Below are 16,802 nucleotides of genomic sequence, written 5' to 3'. Positions count from 1 at the left end.
CAGGGCTGGCTAGCTGGCTAGCCAGCAAGCAGGTAGCAATGAAAGTAGGAATCTTTCTTTTTAACCCTGTAAGGGGGTGGTGCACTGTACCCGAAGATACTGCCATATCGGGTCAATGCATAGGGCGACGGAAGCAAGCTTCGAAATCGGCCCCCGTTCTCAAAAATCCATTTAATATATGGTCCCCAGATAGGGGACGTATCAGATATTAAACTGATAAGAACAGATACTACACTTGATCTTAGCCAAAAGGCCGAGAAGCGATAACCGTGAAAGGGGCGGGCCCAACAAGGTCCCCTTCATGGGCACTATCACTGCTTGCTGTCAGGGAGGCTGCCAGACAATTTTCCATGCACACTCTGGGCTGGGGGGCAGTCAACCACCAGTACACACAGCAGAACCTAAACCCATACCATTATTGCTAAGCAGCAAGACAGGGGCCCATTGCACTCCCACGGGGCCTTTTTAAATGCAATCCATAACCCGGATTTGCCAGGAACCCTTCTTACTCCTCCTACTTGCATGTGACACTGGGCTTAGGATCTGCATAGGAAACACACACACAAGCACACACCTACCTTTGTTGCCTGCAGATGCCTCCTTGGCTGTCCCCAAACGGTATCAAACCAACACCCACGGGAAGCTGTAAGCATAGAGGACATGCCTGCACCCCATTGGACTTACCTGTGTGGGTTAAATCCGGGTTATTTGACAACCTATGGCGGTGATGGTTCTGCTCAGGCAGAGCAGTGCTGATGCTCCTCATAAAGCTGTCGCTGCTGTGAAGGTTCTAGGTGACATCACAAATCCCTTTGGTTACATACACAACAAAGCTGGGTTGTTGTTGTTTACACTCTGCAAGGCCTGTGGAAGTGAGTGACATCATAGCACTGTAGTTCTGAGGGTTCAAGATGGATGCAACAATCTCCTGTTGCTTCTATGAAGGCCGTAATAGACGACATCACCAAACAGCTCCATAGTCACATACACAGCAAAGGAGAGATGTTGTTTACACCTAGTGATGTCAGTGGTATTGAGTGACATCACAGCACAGTGCTAAGGCTCCTGGGCCTGGACACAGCAGCGGCTGCAATATCTCAACGGAGAATACGTTTATATCTATGTGTGTGTGTGCGCATATATATATATATATATATATATATATATATATATATATATATTTCTCCGCCGAAATCACTTTTAAACCCATTTCCACCTTTTTTTCCCTTCTCTTCCTCTTACTTTTTTTTCACGTTTTTTTACGTTTTTCTCCTTTTCGCCTCTTTTCTGGGCGTATTATTCTTCTTTTTCTTCTTTTTTTTTCGTCTAATGCATACCCCATCAGTGCAGCAATGCTTATTCAATACCGCCAGCAGATGGAGACACTGGGGGATAATTTTCTAAGGATTTATACTGATTTTTCCTGTCTGAATTTGTCGCACAGAAAGTTGCAGGCCAAATATGTGTGACATTTCTGCGACTTTAGCTTCTAGAGCATTTTTACAACATTATACATAGGTGCTGAATACATAAAAAGCGACTGTTCAGCGACAGACAAGTCGCATCGGCTGAAAGTAGGCCAGAATGTCAGTCCATGTTGGAGCAGGTTTAGATACAGTCTAAAGCATAGATCTCAAAGTCTGTGCACAGAATTTAGCAAGGGCCTCGCACCTTCTGATGCATCAGGTAGGTGCACAATAGCATAGCCTAACCCTCTGTACTTTGGTCTATATTGATGCGGGACATAGACAGCCAGCTGATGACCAATCCATTAGTGCAATGGATGGCTGGAAGCATTTGTCTTTGCCTTTGCAATACCCCAGAAGCAATGCATGGTCAATGTACAGCAATGACACACCTGTGTGAACAGCCAGGAGACCCCCCCCCCCCCCCCCCCCATGTTATGTTACATAGTTACATAGTTAGTACGGTCGAAAAAAGACATATGTCCATCACGTTCAACCAGGGAATTAAGGGGTAGGGGTGTGGCGCGATATTGGGGAAGGGATGAGATTTTATATTTCTTCATAAGCATTAATCTTATTTTGTCAATTAGGAACATTCAGCACCCACCCGCTATCAAGGCAGCTGCCTATCATGTCATGCCCTACCTGCACAGGTGTGCTGGCTACTCAAATGATCCAATTAAGGAGGCCATTTAGTCAGCAGCAGCAGAAGTCCTGTGCCTGGACGCTCCAACAGGGGCCAGACACAAGCAGAAGCAGAAGCAGCAGAAGCAGCAGCAGCACCACCTTTTGTTTTTTGGCTGCAGCAGCAGCAAGGCCCACAGGGCTGGCTAGCTGGCTAGCCAGCAAGCAGGTAGCAATGAAAGTAGGAATCTTTCTTTTTAACCCTGTAAGGGGGTGGTGCACTGTACCCGAAGATACTGCCATATCGGGTCAATGCATAGGGCGACGGAAGCAAGCTTCGAAATCGGCCCCCGTTCTCAAAAATCCATTTAATATATGGTCCCCAGATAGGGGACGTATCAGATATTAAACTGATAAGAACAGATACTACACTTGATCTTAGCCAAAAGGCCGAGAAGCGATAACCGTGAAAGGGGCGGGCCCAACAAGGTCCCCTTCATGGGCACTATCACTGCTTGCTGTCAGGGAGGCTGCCAGACAATTTTCCATGCACACTCTGGGCTGGGGGGCAGTCAACCACCAGTACACACAGCAGAACCTAAACCCATACCATTATTGCTAAGCAGCAAGACAGGGGCCCATTGCACTCCCACGGGGCCTTTTTAAATGCAATCCATAACCCGGATTTGCCAGGAACCCTTCTTACTCCTCCTACTTGCATGTGACACTGGGCTTAGGATCTGCATAGGAAACACACACACAAGCACACACCTACCTTTGTTGCCTGCAGATGCCTCCTTGGCTGTCCCCAAACGGTATCAAACCAACACCCACGGGAAGCTGTAAGCATAGAGGACATGCCTGCACCCCATTGGACTTACCTGTGTGGGTTAAATCCGGGTTATTTGACAACCTATGGCGGTGATGGTTCTGCTCAGGCAGAGCAGTGCTGATGCTCCTCATAAAGCTGTCGCTGCTGTGAAGGTTCTAGGTGACATCACAAATCCCTTTGGTTACATACACAACAAAGCTGGGTTGTTGTTGTTTACACTCTGCAAGGCCTGTGGAAGTGAGTGACATCATAGCACTGTAGTTCTGAGGGTTCAAGATGGATGCAACAATCTCCTGTTGCTTCTATGAAGGCCATAATAGACGACATCACCAAACAGCTCCATAGTCACATACACAGCAAAGGAGAGATGTTGTTTACACCTAGTGATGTCAGTGGTATTGAGTGACATCACAGCACAGTGCTAAGGCTCCTGGGCCTGGACACAGCAGCGGCTGCAATATCTCAACGGAGAATACGTTTATATCTATGTGTGTGTGTGCGCATATATATATATATATATATATATATATATATATATATATATATATATATTTCTCCGCCGAAATCACTTTTAAACCCATTTCCACCTTTTTTTCCCTTCTCTTCCTCTTACTTTTTTTTCACGTTTTTTTACGTTTTTCTCCTTTTCGCCTCTTTTCTGGGCGTATTATTCTTCTTTTTCTTCTTTTTTTTCGTCTAATGCATACCCCATCAGTGCAGCAATGCTTATTCAATACCGCCAGCAGATGGAGACACTGGGGGATAATTTTCTAAGGATTTATACTGATTTTTCCTGTCTGAATTTGTCGCACAGAAAGTTGCAGGCCAAATATGTGTGACATTTCTGCGACTTTAGCTTCTAGAGCATTTTTACAACATTATACATAGGTGCTGAATACATAAAAAGCGACTGTTCAGCGACAGACAAGTCGCATCGGCTGAAAGTAGGCCAGAATGTCAGTCCATGTTGGAGCAGGTTTAGATACAGTCTAAAGCATAGATCTCAAAGTCTGTGCACAGAATTTAGCAAGGGCCTCGCACCTTCTGATGCATCAGGTAGGTGCACAATAGCATAGCCTAACCCTCTGTACTTTGGTCTATATTGATGCGGGACATAGACAGCCAGCTGATGACCAATCCATTAGTGCAATGGATGGCTGGAAGCATTTGTCTTTGCCTTTGCAATACCACAGAAGCAATGCATGGTCAATGTACAGCAATGACACACCTGTGTGAACAGCCAGGAGACCCCCCCCCCCATGTTATGTTACATAGTTACATAGTTAGTACGGTCGAAAAAAGACATATGTCCATCACGTTCAACCAGGGAATTAAGGGGTAGGGGTGTGGCGCGATATTGGGGAAGGGATGAGATTTTATATTTCTTCATAAGCATTAATCTTATTTTGTCAATTAGGAACATTCAGCACCCACCCGCTATCAAGGCAGCTGCCTATCATGTCATGCCCTACCTGCACAGGTGTGCTGGCTACTCAAATGATCCAATTAAGGAGGCCATTTAGTCAGCAGCAGCAGAAGTCCTGTGCCTGGACGCTCCAACAGGGGCCAGACACAAGCAGAAGCAGAAGCAGCAGAAGCAGCAGCAGCACCACCTTTTGTTTTTTGGCTGCAGCAGCAGCAAGGCCCACAGGGCTGGCTAGCTGGCTAGCCAGCAAGCAGGTAGCAATGAAAGTAGGAATCTTTCTTTTTAACCCTGTAAGGGGGTGGTGCACTGTACCCGAAGATACTGCCATATCGGGTCAATGCATAGGGCGACGGAAGCAAGCTTCGAAATCGGCCCCCGTTCTCAAAAATCCATTTAATATATGGTCCCCAGATAGGGGACGTATCAGATATTAAACTGATAAGAACAGATTTTTTACTTTTAGATATAATATTCTTAGACTAAAAGACCTTACGCAGTCCAGATTACACTTAGTCTGCTAAAAGCATATTCCACAGATGTAGATTCCAAAGACTTTTAGCCACTTTGTGACCTAATCTTTTTTTATCCAATAAATAGAAAACATACATCTCACTAAGAGCTAGGCGAACACAATCTTTAGAGGTAATAGTGTCTCTTTTAAAAAGAAGAATATTCCTCGTCTTCCATAGTGCAATTTTAATACAATTTATACTAATCCACAAAACCCGAGACTTCTCCACAGATAAAACATTATAAAATCCATATAAAATAACTTCATGATTTAAAAAATTAAGATCAGAAATGAATTTTAGTAAGGGTCCTATCAAATGCCATATCTCTTGGGCGTAAAAACAGTTCCAAAAAAGGTGTAAAACTGTTTCCTCACTAGGACACCCCATTCTCGGGCACTTTGCACTACGACACAATCCTCTTCTGTGTTGGAATTCTCTGGTAGGCAAACATTGATGTGCTATCTGCCAGGCCAGATCTTTTAAGTCATTAGATAAGAATCCCATATTCACCATCCTCCAAACTCTTAGAGATTTCTCAGTGGAATAATTAGATATTAAGCAAATCTGTTCTATCTTCCTGATTTCAGGAACTAATTTTCGTGCATTACTACAAATTTCTTGACTAAAATTAGCAATGCCATAAATACAAATAATCTTTTCTAAAACCACATAGTGCGCTGGGGGAATAAATAAGATTGGGGACGTTAAAGGTAAGGTTATCCACTTTCTTTTTCTAAAAATGTGACCTGCAGCATATTTTAAAAAATAAGACCAATAACAGTTTCTTTGCAAGCCATTAAAACACATAGAAAAAAAGTGAATATATAAAAACCTTTTTAAATCAGGCACATCCTTACCCCCCAATTTCTTTGTCTTCATCATTACATCTCTCCTGAGTTTATCCATTTTAGACCCCCATAAAAAATGAAAGCAAATCTTGTTTAAAAACTTTAAGGTGCGTTCACTCGGTGGGAAAACCAAGCTTAAATATAGCATGATAGGTAGCAACAAAGCTTTCATTATCAGTACTTTTCCTTCTATTGTTAATTTCCTCATTTTCCAAAAACTTATTTTCCTTTGCACTTTCTCTTTGACGATGGACCAGCTTTCCTCTCCATTATTTTCATTGTCAAAGATGACACCCAAGATTTTGATTTTATCATATTGCACATTCACCTCCGTATTGCCCCAATTCCCTATTGCAAAGCAATCACATTTATTTTTATTTAATTTGAAGCCAGAGCCCTCACAAAAAAATTCTGTCTGTCTGATAGCACGTTTCAGGGATGGTTCATCTGAACATAGAATATTAACATCATCCATATATGCTATCGTCTTTACGCTCTGTCCTCCACTTCCAGGGATTGGCACTCCTCTAATGAGCTTATCTTTTCTCAAAACATTCAACAGAGGTTCTATTGCACATATGAAAAGAATGGGTGATAGGGGGCACCCCTGTTTCACCCCAGACTGTAAACATACCTCTTGGGATAAAAAACCGTTAATTAAAATACGACTAAAACAGTTTTTATATAAAAGTGCAATTTTTCCAACAATAAAATCAGGAAAATTCATTTTCTTTAAAACCAACCATAAAAAATCATGAGAAACACGGTCATAAGCCTTTTGAAAATCCAAGGATAAAATTGCCAATTTCTGATCACATTGTTTCTGATACCATAAAACATCTTTTACAAGGTTTAGATGATCACTTATTTTCCTTCCAGGTACTCCGCATACTTGGTCACTGTGTATAACCTTAGCAATTACCTGCTTGAGCCTATTTGCTAAAATTTTTGCTAAAACCTTATAGTCTGTATTTAGCAGGGTAATAGGCCTCCAATTTTCTAATTTAGAGATGTCTCCTTTTTTAAAAATCAGAGTAACAACACCATCTCTCCAGGACGCAGGTAAAATCTCAGATTTAAAAGCACAGTTAAAAATACCTAAAAGATCATCTTTTAAAATGGACCAAAAACACAGATAAAATTCAACTGGCAACCCATCCGAACCAGGTGTTTTACCATTTAAAAAACTCTTAAAAGTGCTTAAAAGTTCAGGTAAAAAGATTTCATCACAAAGGCTCTCTTGGTCAGTTTTGTCAAGTTTTGAATCCAAGGTATCTAAAACATCATTAGTAAAGGAAATATCAATATCTTTTTTATTAAAAAGCTCCTGATAAAATACTTGTGCTTCTCGCAACATCTCTTCATTAGTTATCTTCCCTTCTATTACAGATATCATTTCTTTCTTTCCCACCACCTTCTTAAAAAAGAATCTCGAACACTTTTCATCATTCTCCAGACATTGCACCTTGCTGTTAAAAATCATTTCTTTTCCTTTTTGACTAATGGCATTTTTTATTTCATTTTTTGTCTGAGCAATAACATCATCCATCTCAAGCCCGGCTTGCTTTAGTTTATAATATGTTTGGATTTTAGTGTTTAACATTTTAAACCATAACTTTTTCTCCTTAGCCTTTTGGATGCCCACACGGATAAAAAACAGTTTAGTCCACTTTTTAACATCCTCCCACCAATCCAAAATATTTTTATATTGGGATTGACGCAATCTCCATTTGTTATAATCAGCAATAAAATCATTTTTTGTTTTCATGTCCTCTAATAAAGTAGTGTTGAGCTTCCAAACGCCTCTGCCTTTCTCTAGGCCAGGTAAAGTGACATGTGCATATAATAACTTATGATCAGAGAAAATATTCGATAAAAGAGAAACATCAACTAGATTAAAACTTTCCGATAAAAAAATAAAATCAATCCTGGATTTGCAGACATTATTTTCCCATGTGTAACCAGGGTCGTCTGGGTATTTTCTCCTCCAGACATCGGTAAAGTTAAAATCCTCAGTCATACTCTTAATCTGTTTCTCTGTTTTATCCACTCTGACATGCACACTTCCACTCTCACGATGATCACCACTCATACAACAATTAAAATCTCCAGCCATTAAAATAGGTGTTGAACCTGGGATAAAAGCCTGAATATCATTAATCAAGTCGGCTCTCTCATTTTTTTCAGGAGAAGCATAGATGTTAAAAAGCTTAATCTCCGAGCCATTGTACTTAATATTAACTAATAGCGCTCTACCAGGTATAATTTCTAAGAAGGACAAAACTTGTACATCTGAACCTCTAAACAAGATCCCAACACCTGAAGATCTGTTCAGATTGTCACCTGACCAGACCGATGGTCCCAAAGTCCAGCCACGACAAAGGTCCTCATAATTTGGACTATGTTCAATTCCACATTCTTGTAAAAAGAACAGAGAACAGTCCAAGGTCTCTAAAAAACTAAACAAAGCAGCCCTTCTCGTAGGGCTCTTTAGACCTCTCACATTAAGAGAGGAGCACTTTAAGGAAGCTATTCGCTACTGGAGTTTGAGTCCGATATGAAACCCACAGGTGACTCCGGGCTTTCGAACTCTTTGATATTTTTTGGATCGGACGCTGATCTTATAGAAGGCCTCCATGCATGTTGACTGTCCTCACATTCGTCTGAGCTTTTTTTGACAGGCCGTTTAATGCCAAGTTGTGGCTCATCTCCGAGTTCCTTCTTCCGCTTGATCTCCTTCACGCCAACCTCCATGGCTTCACTGCTCACTAGTGACCCTCCACCACCAGAACCCTCCACAGAAGGTCTCCCCTCTGTCTCAGGCACAGCAGCAGAAAGGTCCATAAGCTCCGCCACGACATCAGAAGTTACAGCCGGCTTTTCTGAAGGCGCCTCAGACCGCTGGGGTGCTTTCGCAGGTGGTACTTCAGCTTGCACTACACCCACTCTCCCCGCTACACGGTCAGCCCACGATCTAGCTACACTGGAACGGAGACTGCAATCTTTAAAGGCATGGCCTTCTTCACCACAAATGTTGCAGACAATTTTAGCACAGTCCTTAGAAACATGGCCTTCTTGATTGCACCGACCACAGCGAACTGTAGTGTCCGTGCAAACTTCCATAGTATGTCCGAATTTCTTACATTTCCTACAAAAAGTAGGCATCTCGGGATAAAACAAATAGCCCTTATCCCGACCGATAGAAAAGTTGGAGGGTGGATGACACAACCCTCCAATGCCAGTAGCATCCTCCTTCATTTTCACAAAAAACTTATGTTTCCCCGTCCATAGGTCTTCTGAATTCATCACCTTATGGGAATACTTAACAGAACTGCAGTATTTCCCCAAAAAGAGCTCAATATGGGACACAGTCACAAAGGGATTGTGCATACACACAACTAGAGGAATATCACCTCCAGTATACAACACTGTGACCGTGATCCCATCAAGCTCAGCAAGGTCTTGATTGCTTTTCAGCTTCTCAAAAAGATTCTGGCATGCATAAGCAGAGTCCAGAGTTAAGATGAAGCTGCCCTTCCGAGGATCTCTGAGACAGACGATGTTCTCTTTCTTCACCCCAAGAAGCTTGTAGAGAGTTTCTTTCACAAAATAAGAAAGTTGGACGAGTTCTTGCTTGTCTTCATCAACATCAAAGCGAAAGGAAAAACGAATCCGCGTTTCACCGGATGTAAGGTAACGGATGCGAACACCCATCTTGTCGATCGCCTTTTCGGTTCCTCGTAGCAGCCCCCCTTGAAAAAGGTAGGACAAACTCCCAGGATCCTCCTGACCAGACACTTGATCTAGCCAAAAGGCCGAGAAGCGATAACCGTGAAAGGGGCGGGCCCAACAAGGTCCCCTTCATGGGCACTATCACTGCTTGCTGTCAGGGAGGCTGCCAGACAATTTTCCATGCACACTCTGGGCTGGGGGGCAGTCAACCACCAGTACACACAGCAGAACCTAAACCCATACCATTATTGCTAAGCAGCAAGACAGGGGCCCATTGCACTCCCACGGGGCCTTTTTAAATGCAATCCATAACCCGGATTTGCCAGGAACCCTTCTTACTCCTCCTACTTGCATGTGACACTGGGCTTAGGATCTGCATAGGAAACACACACACAAGCACACACCTACCTTTGTTGCCTGCAGATGCCTCCTTGGCTGTCCCCAAACGGTATCAAACCAACACCCACGGGAAGCTGTAAGCATAGAGGACATGCCTGCACCCCATTGGACTTACCTGTGTGGGTTAAATCCGGGTTATTTGACAACCTATGGCGGTGATGGTTCTGCTCAGGCAGAGCAGTGCTGATGCTCCTCATAAAGCTGTCGCTGCTGTGAAGGTTCTAGGTGACATCACAAATCCCTTTGGTTACATACACAACAAAGCTGGGTTGTTGTTGTTTACACTCTGCAAGGCCTGTGGAAGTGAGTGACATCATAGCACTGTAGTTCTGAGGGTTCAAGATGGATGCAACAATCTCCTGTTGCTTCTATGAAGGCCGTAATAGACGACATCACCAAACAGCTCCATAGTCACATACACAGCAAAGGAGAGATGTTGTTTACACCTAGTGATGTCAGTGGTATTGAGTGACATCACAGCACAGTGCTAAGGCTCCTGGGCCTGGACACAGCAGCGGCTGCAATATCTCAACGGAGAATACGTTTATATCTATGTGTGTGTGTGCGCATATATATATATATATATATATATATATATATATATATATATATTCTCCGCCGAAATCACTTTTAAACCCATTTCCACCTTTTTTTCCCTTCTCTTCCTCTTACTTTTTTTTCACGTTTTTTTACGTTTTTCTCCTTTTCGCCTCTTTTCTGGGCGTATTATTCTTCTTTTTCTTCTTTTTTTTCGTCTAATGCATACCCCATCAGTGCAGCAATGCTTATTCAATACCGCCAGCAGATGGAGACACTGGGGGATAATTTTCTAAGGATTTATACTGATTTTTCCTGTCTGAATTTGTCGCACAGAAAGTTGCAGGCCAAATATGTGTGACATTTCTGCGACTTTAGCTTCTAGAGCATTTTTACAACATTATACATAGGTGCTGAATACATAAAAAGCGACTGTTCAGCGACAGACAAGTCGCATCGGCTGAAAGTAGGCCAGAATGTCAGTCCATGTTGGAGCAGGTTTAGATACAGTCTAAAGCATAGATCTCAAAGTCTGTGCACAGAATTTAGCAAGGGCCTCGCACCTTCTGATGCATCAGGTAGGTGCACAATAGCATAGCCTAACCCTCTGTACTTTGGTCTATATTGATGCGGGACATAGACAGCCAGCTGATGACCAATCCATTAGTGCAATGGATGGCTGGAAGCATTTGTCTTTGCCTTTGCAATACCACAGAAGCAATGCATGGTCAATGTACAGCAATGACACACCTGTGTGAACAGCCAGGAGACCCCCCCCCCCCCCCCCCATGTTATGTTACATAGTTACATAGTTAGTACGGTCGAAAAAAGACATATGTCCATCACGTTCAACCAGGGAATTAAGGGGTAGGGGTGTGGCGCGATATTGGGGAAGGGATGAGATTTTATATTTCTTCATAAGCATTAATCTTATTTTGTCAATTAGGAACATTCAGCACCCACCCGCTATCAAGGCAGCTGCCTATCATGTCATGCCCTACCTGCACAGGTGTGCTGGCTACTCAAATGATCCAATTAAGGAGGCCATTTAGTCAGCAGCAGCAGAAGTCCTGTGCCTGGACGCTCCAACAGGGGCCAGACACAAGCAGAAGCAGAAGCAGCAGAAGCAGCAGCAGCACCACCTTTTGTTTTTTGGCTGCAGCAGCAGCAAGGCCCACAGGGCTGGCTAGCTGGCTAGCCAGCAAGCAGGTAGCAATGAAAGTAGGAATCTTTCTTTTTAACCCTGTAAGGGGGTGGTGCACTGTACCCGAAGATACTGCCATATCGGGTCAATGCATAGGGCGACGGAAGCAAGCTTCGAAATCGGCCCCCGTTCTCAAAAATCCATTTAATATATGGTCCCCAGATAGGGGACGTATCAGATATTAAACTGATAAGAACAGATACTACACTTGATCTTAGCCAAAAGGCCGAGAAGCGATAACCGTGAAAGGGGCGGTCCCAACAAGGTCCCCTTCATGGGCACTATCACTGCTTGCTGTCAGGGAGGCTGCCAGACAATTTTCCATGCACACTCTGGGCTGGGGGGCAGTCAACCACCAGTACACACAGCAGAACCTAAACCCATACCATTATTGCTAAGCAGCAAGACAGGGGCCCATTGCACTCCCACGGGGCCTTTTTAAATGCAATCCATAACCCGGATTTGCCAGGAACCCTTCTTACTCCTCCTACTTGCATGTGACACTGGGCTTAGGATCTGCATAGGAAACACACACACAAGCACACACCTACCTTTGTTGCCTGCAGATGCCTCCTTGGCTGTCCCCAAACGGTATCAAACCAACACCCACGGGAAGCTGTAAGCATAGAGGACATGCCTGCACCCCATTGGACTTACCTGTGTGGGTTAAATCCGGGTTATTTGACAACCTATGGCGGTGATGGTTCTGCTCAGGCAGAGCAGTGCTGATGCTCCTCATAAAGCTGTCGCTGCTGTGAAGGTTCTAGGTGACATCACAAATCCCTTTGGTTACATACACAACAAAGCTGGGTTGTTGTTGTTTACACTCTGCAAGGCCTGTGGAAGTGAGTGACATCATAGCACTGTAGTTCTGAGGGTTCAAGATGGATGCAACAATCTCCTGTTGCTTCTATGAAGGCCGTAATAGACGACATCACCAAACAGCTCCATAGTCACATACACAGCAAAGGAGAGATGTTGTTTACACCTAGTGATGTCAGTGGTATTGAGTGACATCACAGCACAGTGCTAAGGCTCCTGGGCCTGGACACAGCAGCGGCTGCAACATCTCAACGGAGAATACGTTTATATCTATGTGTGTGTGTGCGCATATATATATATATATATATATATATATATATATATATATATATATTTCTCCGCCGAAATCACTTTTAAACCCATTTCCACCTTTTTTTCCCTTCTCTTCCTCTTACTTTTTTTTCACGTTTTTTTACGTTTTTCTCCTTTTCGCCTCTTTTCTGGGCGTATTATTCTTCTTTTTCTTCTTTTTTTTCGTCTAATGCATACCCCATCAGTGCAGCAATGCTTATTCAATACCGCCAGCAGATGGAGACACTGGGGGATAATTTTCTAAGGATTTATACTGATTTTTCCTGTCTGAATTTGTCGCACAGAAAGTTGCAGGCCAAATATGTGTGACATTTCTGCGACTTTAGCTTCTAGAGCATTTTTACAACATTATACATAGGTGCTGAATACATAAAAAGCGACTGTTCAGCGACAGACAAGTCGCATCGGCTGAAAGTAGGCCAGAATGTCAGTCCATGTTGGAGCAGGTTTAGATACAGTCTAAAGCATAGATCTCAAAGTCTGTGCACAGAATTTAGCAAGGGCCTCGCACCTTCTGATGCATCAGGTAGGTGCACAATAGCATAGCCTAACCCTCTGTACTTTGGTCTATATTGATGCGGGACATAGACAGCCAGCTGATGACCAATCCATTAGTGCAATGGATGGCTGGAAGCATTTGTCTTTGCCTTTGCAATACCACAGAAGCAATGCATGGTCAATGTACAGCAATGACACACCTGTGTGAACAGCCAGGAGACCCCCCCCCCCCCCCCCCCCCCCCATGTTATGTTACATAGTTACATAGTTAGTACGGTCGAAAAAAGACATATGTCCATCACGTTCAACCAGGGAATTAAGGGGTAGGGGTGTGGCGCGATATTGGGGAAGGGATGAGATTTTATATTTCTTCATAAGCATTAATCTTATTTTGTCAATTAGGAACATTCAGCACCCACCCGCTATCAAGGCAGCTGCCTATCATGTCATGCCCTACCTGCACAGGTGTGCTGGCTACTCAAATGATCCAATTAAGGAGGCCATTTAGTCAGCAGCAGCAGAAGTCCTGTGCCTGGACGCTCCAACAGGGGCCAGACACAAGCAGAAGCAGAAGCAGCAGAAGCAGCAGCAGCAGCAAGGCCCACAGGGCTGGCTAGCTAGCAAGCAGGTAGCAATGAAAGTAGGAATCTTTCTTTTTAACCCTGTAAGGGGGTGGTGCACTGTACCCGAAGATACTGCCATATCGGGTCAATGCATAGGGCGACGGAAGCAAGCTTCGAAATCGGCCCCCGTTCTCAAAAATCCATTTAATATATGGTCCCCAGATAGGGGACGTATCAGATATTAAACTGATAAGAACAGATACTACACTTGATCTTAGCCAAAAGGCCGAGAAGCGATAACCGTGAAAGGGGCGGGCCCAACAAGGTCCCCTTCATGGGCACTATCACTGCTTGCTGTCAGGGAGGCTGCCAGACAATTTTCCATGCACACTCTGGGCTGGGGGGCAGTCAACCACCAGTACACACAGCAGAACCTAAACCCATACCATTATTGCTAAGCAGCAAGACAGGGGCCCATTGCACTCCCACGGGGCCTTTTTAAATGCAATCCATAACCCGGATTTGCCAGGAACCCTTCTTACTCCTCCTACTTGCATGTGACACTGGGCTTAGGATCTGCATAGGAAACACACACACAAGCACACACCTACCTTTGTTGCCTGCAGATGCCTCCTTGGCTGTCCCCAAACGGTATCAAACCAACACCCACGGGAAGCTGTAAGCATAGAGGACATGCCTGCACCCCATTGGACTTACCTGTGTGGGTTAAATCCGGGTTATTTGACAACCTATGGCGGTGATGGTTCTGCTCAGGCAGAGCAGTGCTGATGCTCCTCATAAAGCTGTCGCTGCTGTGAAGGTTCTAGGTGACATCACAAATCCCTTTGGTTACATACACAACAAAGCTGGGTTGTTGTTGTTTACACTCTGCAAGGCCTGTGGAAGTGAGTGACATCATAGCACTGTAGTTCTGAGGGTTCAAGATGGATGCAACAATCTCCTGTTGCTTCTATGAAGGCCGTAATAGACGACATCACCAAACAGCTCCATAGTCACATACACAGCAAAGGAGAGATGTTGTTTACACCTAGTGATGTCAGTGGTATTGAGTGACATCACAGCACAGTGCTAAGGCTCCTGGGCCTGGACACAGCAGCGGCTGCAATATCTCAACGGAGAATACGTTTATATCTATGTGTGTGTGTGCGCATATATATATATATATATATATATATATATATATATATATATATATTTCTCCGCCGAAATCACTTTTAAACCCATTTCCACCTTTTTTTCCCTTCTCTTCCTCTTACTTTTTTTTCACGTTTTTTTACGTTTTTCTCCTTTTCGCCTCTTTTCTGGGCGTATTATTCTTCTTTTTCTTCTTTTTTTTCGTCTAATGCATACCCCATCAGTGCAGCAATGCTTATTCAATACCGCCAGCAGATGGAGACACTGGGGGATAATTTTCTAAGGATTTATACTGATTTTTCCTGTCTGAATTTGTCGCACAGAAAGTTGCAGGCCAAATATGTGTGACATTTCTGCGACTTTAGCTTCTAGAGCATTTTTACAACATTATACATAGGTGCTGAATACATAAAAAGCGACTGTTCAGCGACAGACAAGTCGCATCGGCTGAAAGTAGGCCAGAATGTCAGTCCATGTTGGAGCAGGTTTAGATACAGTCTAAAGCATAGATCTCAAAGTCTGTGCACAGAATTTAGCAAGGGCCTCGCACCTTCTGATGCATCAGGTAGGTGCACAATAGCATAGCCTAACCCTCTGTACTTTGGTCTATATTGATGCGGGACATAGACAGCCAGCTGATGACCAATCCATTAGTGCAATGGATGGCTGGAAGCATTTGTCTTTGCCTTTGCAATACCACAGAAGCAATGCATGGTCAATGTACAGCAATGACACACCTGTGTGAACAGCCAGGAGACCCCCCCCCCCCCCCCATGTTATGTTACATAGTTACATAGTTAGTACGGTCGAAAAAAGACATATGTCCATCACGTTCAACCAGGGAATTAAGGGGTAGGGGTGTGGCGCGATATTGGGGAAGGGATGAGATTTTATATTTCTTCATAAGCATTAATCTTATTTTGTCAATTAGGAACATTCAGCACCCACCCGCTATCAAGGCAGCTGCCTATCATGTCATGCCCTACCTGCACAGGTGTGCTGGCTACTCAAATGATCCAATTAAGGAGGCCATTTAGTCAGCAGCAGCAGAAGTCCTGTGCCTGGACGCTCCAACAGGGGCCAGACACAAGCAGAAGCAGAAGCAGCAGAAGCAGCAGCAGCACCACCTTTTGTTTTTTGGCTGCAGCAGCAGCAAGGCCCACAGGGCTGGCTAGCTGGCTAGCCAGCAAGCAGGTAGCAATGAAAGTAGGAATCTTTCTTTTTAACCCTGTAAGGGGGTGGTGCACTGTACCCGAAGATACTGCCATATCGGGTCAATGCATAGGGCGACGGAAGCAAGCTTCGAAATCGGCCCCCGTTCTCAAAAATCCATTTAATATATGGTCCCCAGATAGGGGACGTATCAGATATTAAACTGATAAGAACAGATACTACACTTGATCTTAGCCAAAAGGCCGAGAAGCGATAACCGTGAAAGGGGCGGGCCCAACAAGGTCCCCTTCATGGGCACTATCACTGCTTGCTGTCAGGGAGGCTGCCAGACAATTTTCCATGCACACTCTGGGCTGGGGGGCAGTCAACCACCAGTACACACAGCAGAACCTAAACCCATACCATTATTGCTAAGCAGCAAGACAGGGGCCCATTGCACTCCCACGGGGCCTTTTTAAATGCAATCCATAACCCGGATTTGCCAGGAACCCTTCTTACTCCTCCTACTTGCATGTGACACTGGGCTTAGGATCTGCATAGGAAACACACACACAAGCACACACCTACCTTTGTTGCCTGCAGATGCCTCCTTGGCTGTCCCCAAACGGTATCAAACCAACACCCACGGGAAGCTGTAAGCATAGAGGACATGCCTGCACCCCATTGGACTTACCTGTGTGGGTTAAATCCGGGTTATTT

At 44.1% G+C, this 16,802-nt stretch overlaps 5 non-coding genes and 1 pseudogene across 5 annotated transcripts; all 6 read right to left on the bottom strand.

The window, feature by feature from the left end:
* Positions 1-74: 74 nt before the first annotated feature.
* On the bottom strand, positions 75-265 carry LOC130311402 (U2 spliceosomal RNA). Its single transcript, XR_008859793.1, has one exon. It is a non-coding gene; the product is annotated as a U2 spliceosomal RNA (small nuclear RNA).
* A 2,096-nt stretch (positions 266-2,361) lies between these two features.
* LOC130311401 (U2 spliceosomal RNA) lies at positions 2,362-2,552 on the bottom strand. Its single transcript, XR_008859792.1, has one exon. It is a non-coding gene; the product is annotated as a U2 spliceosomal RNA (small nuclear RNA).
* Positions 2,553-4,644: 2,092 nt separating this feature from the next.
* On the bottom strand, positions 4,645-4,820 carry LOC130311391 (U2 spliceosomal RNA; annotated as a pseudogene).
* A 6,807-nt stretch (positions 4,821-11,627) lies between these two features.
* Positions 11,628-11,818, bottom strand: LOC130311398 (U2 spliceosomal RNA). The gene has a single exon (XR_008859790.1). It is a non-coding gene; the product is annotated as a U2 spliceosomal RNA (small nuclear RNA).
* Positions 11,819-13,882: 2,064 nt separating this feature from the next.
* LOC130311386 (U2 spliceosomal RNA) lies at positions 13,883-14,073 on the bottom strand. The gene has a single exon (XR_008859784.1). It is a non-coding gene; the product is annotated as a U2 spliceosomal RNA (small nuclear RNA).
* A 2,093-nt stretch (positions 14,074-16,166) lies between these two features.
* On the bottom strand, positions 16,167-16,357 carry LOC130311375 (U2 spliceosomal RNA). The gene has a single exon (XR_008859773.1). It is a non-coding gene; the product is annotated as a U2 spliceosomal RNA (small nuclear RNA).
* Positions 16,358-16,802: the final 445 nt, after the last annotated feature.

The sequence above is a fragment of the Hyla sarda genome, unplaced genomic scaffold (genome assembly GCF_029499605.1).
Source record: "Hyla sarda isolate aHylSar1 unplaced genomic scaffold, aHylSar1.hap1 scaffold_1630, whole genome shotgun sequence".
Lineage (NCBI taxonomy): Eukaryota > Metazoa > Chordata > Amphibia > Anura > Hylidae > Hyla > Hyla sarda.
The sequence above is the reverse complement of the archived record's forward strand: the minus strand, read 5'-3'. Positions and strand labels throughout refer to the sequence as shown.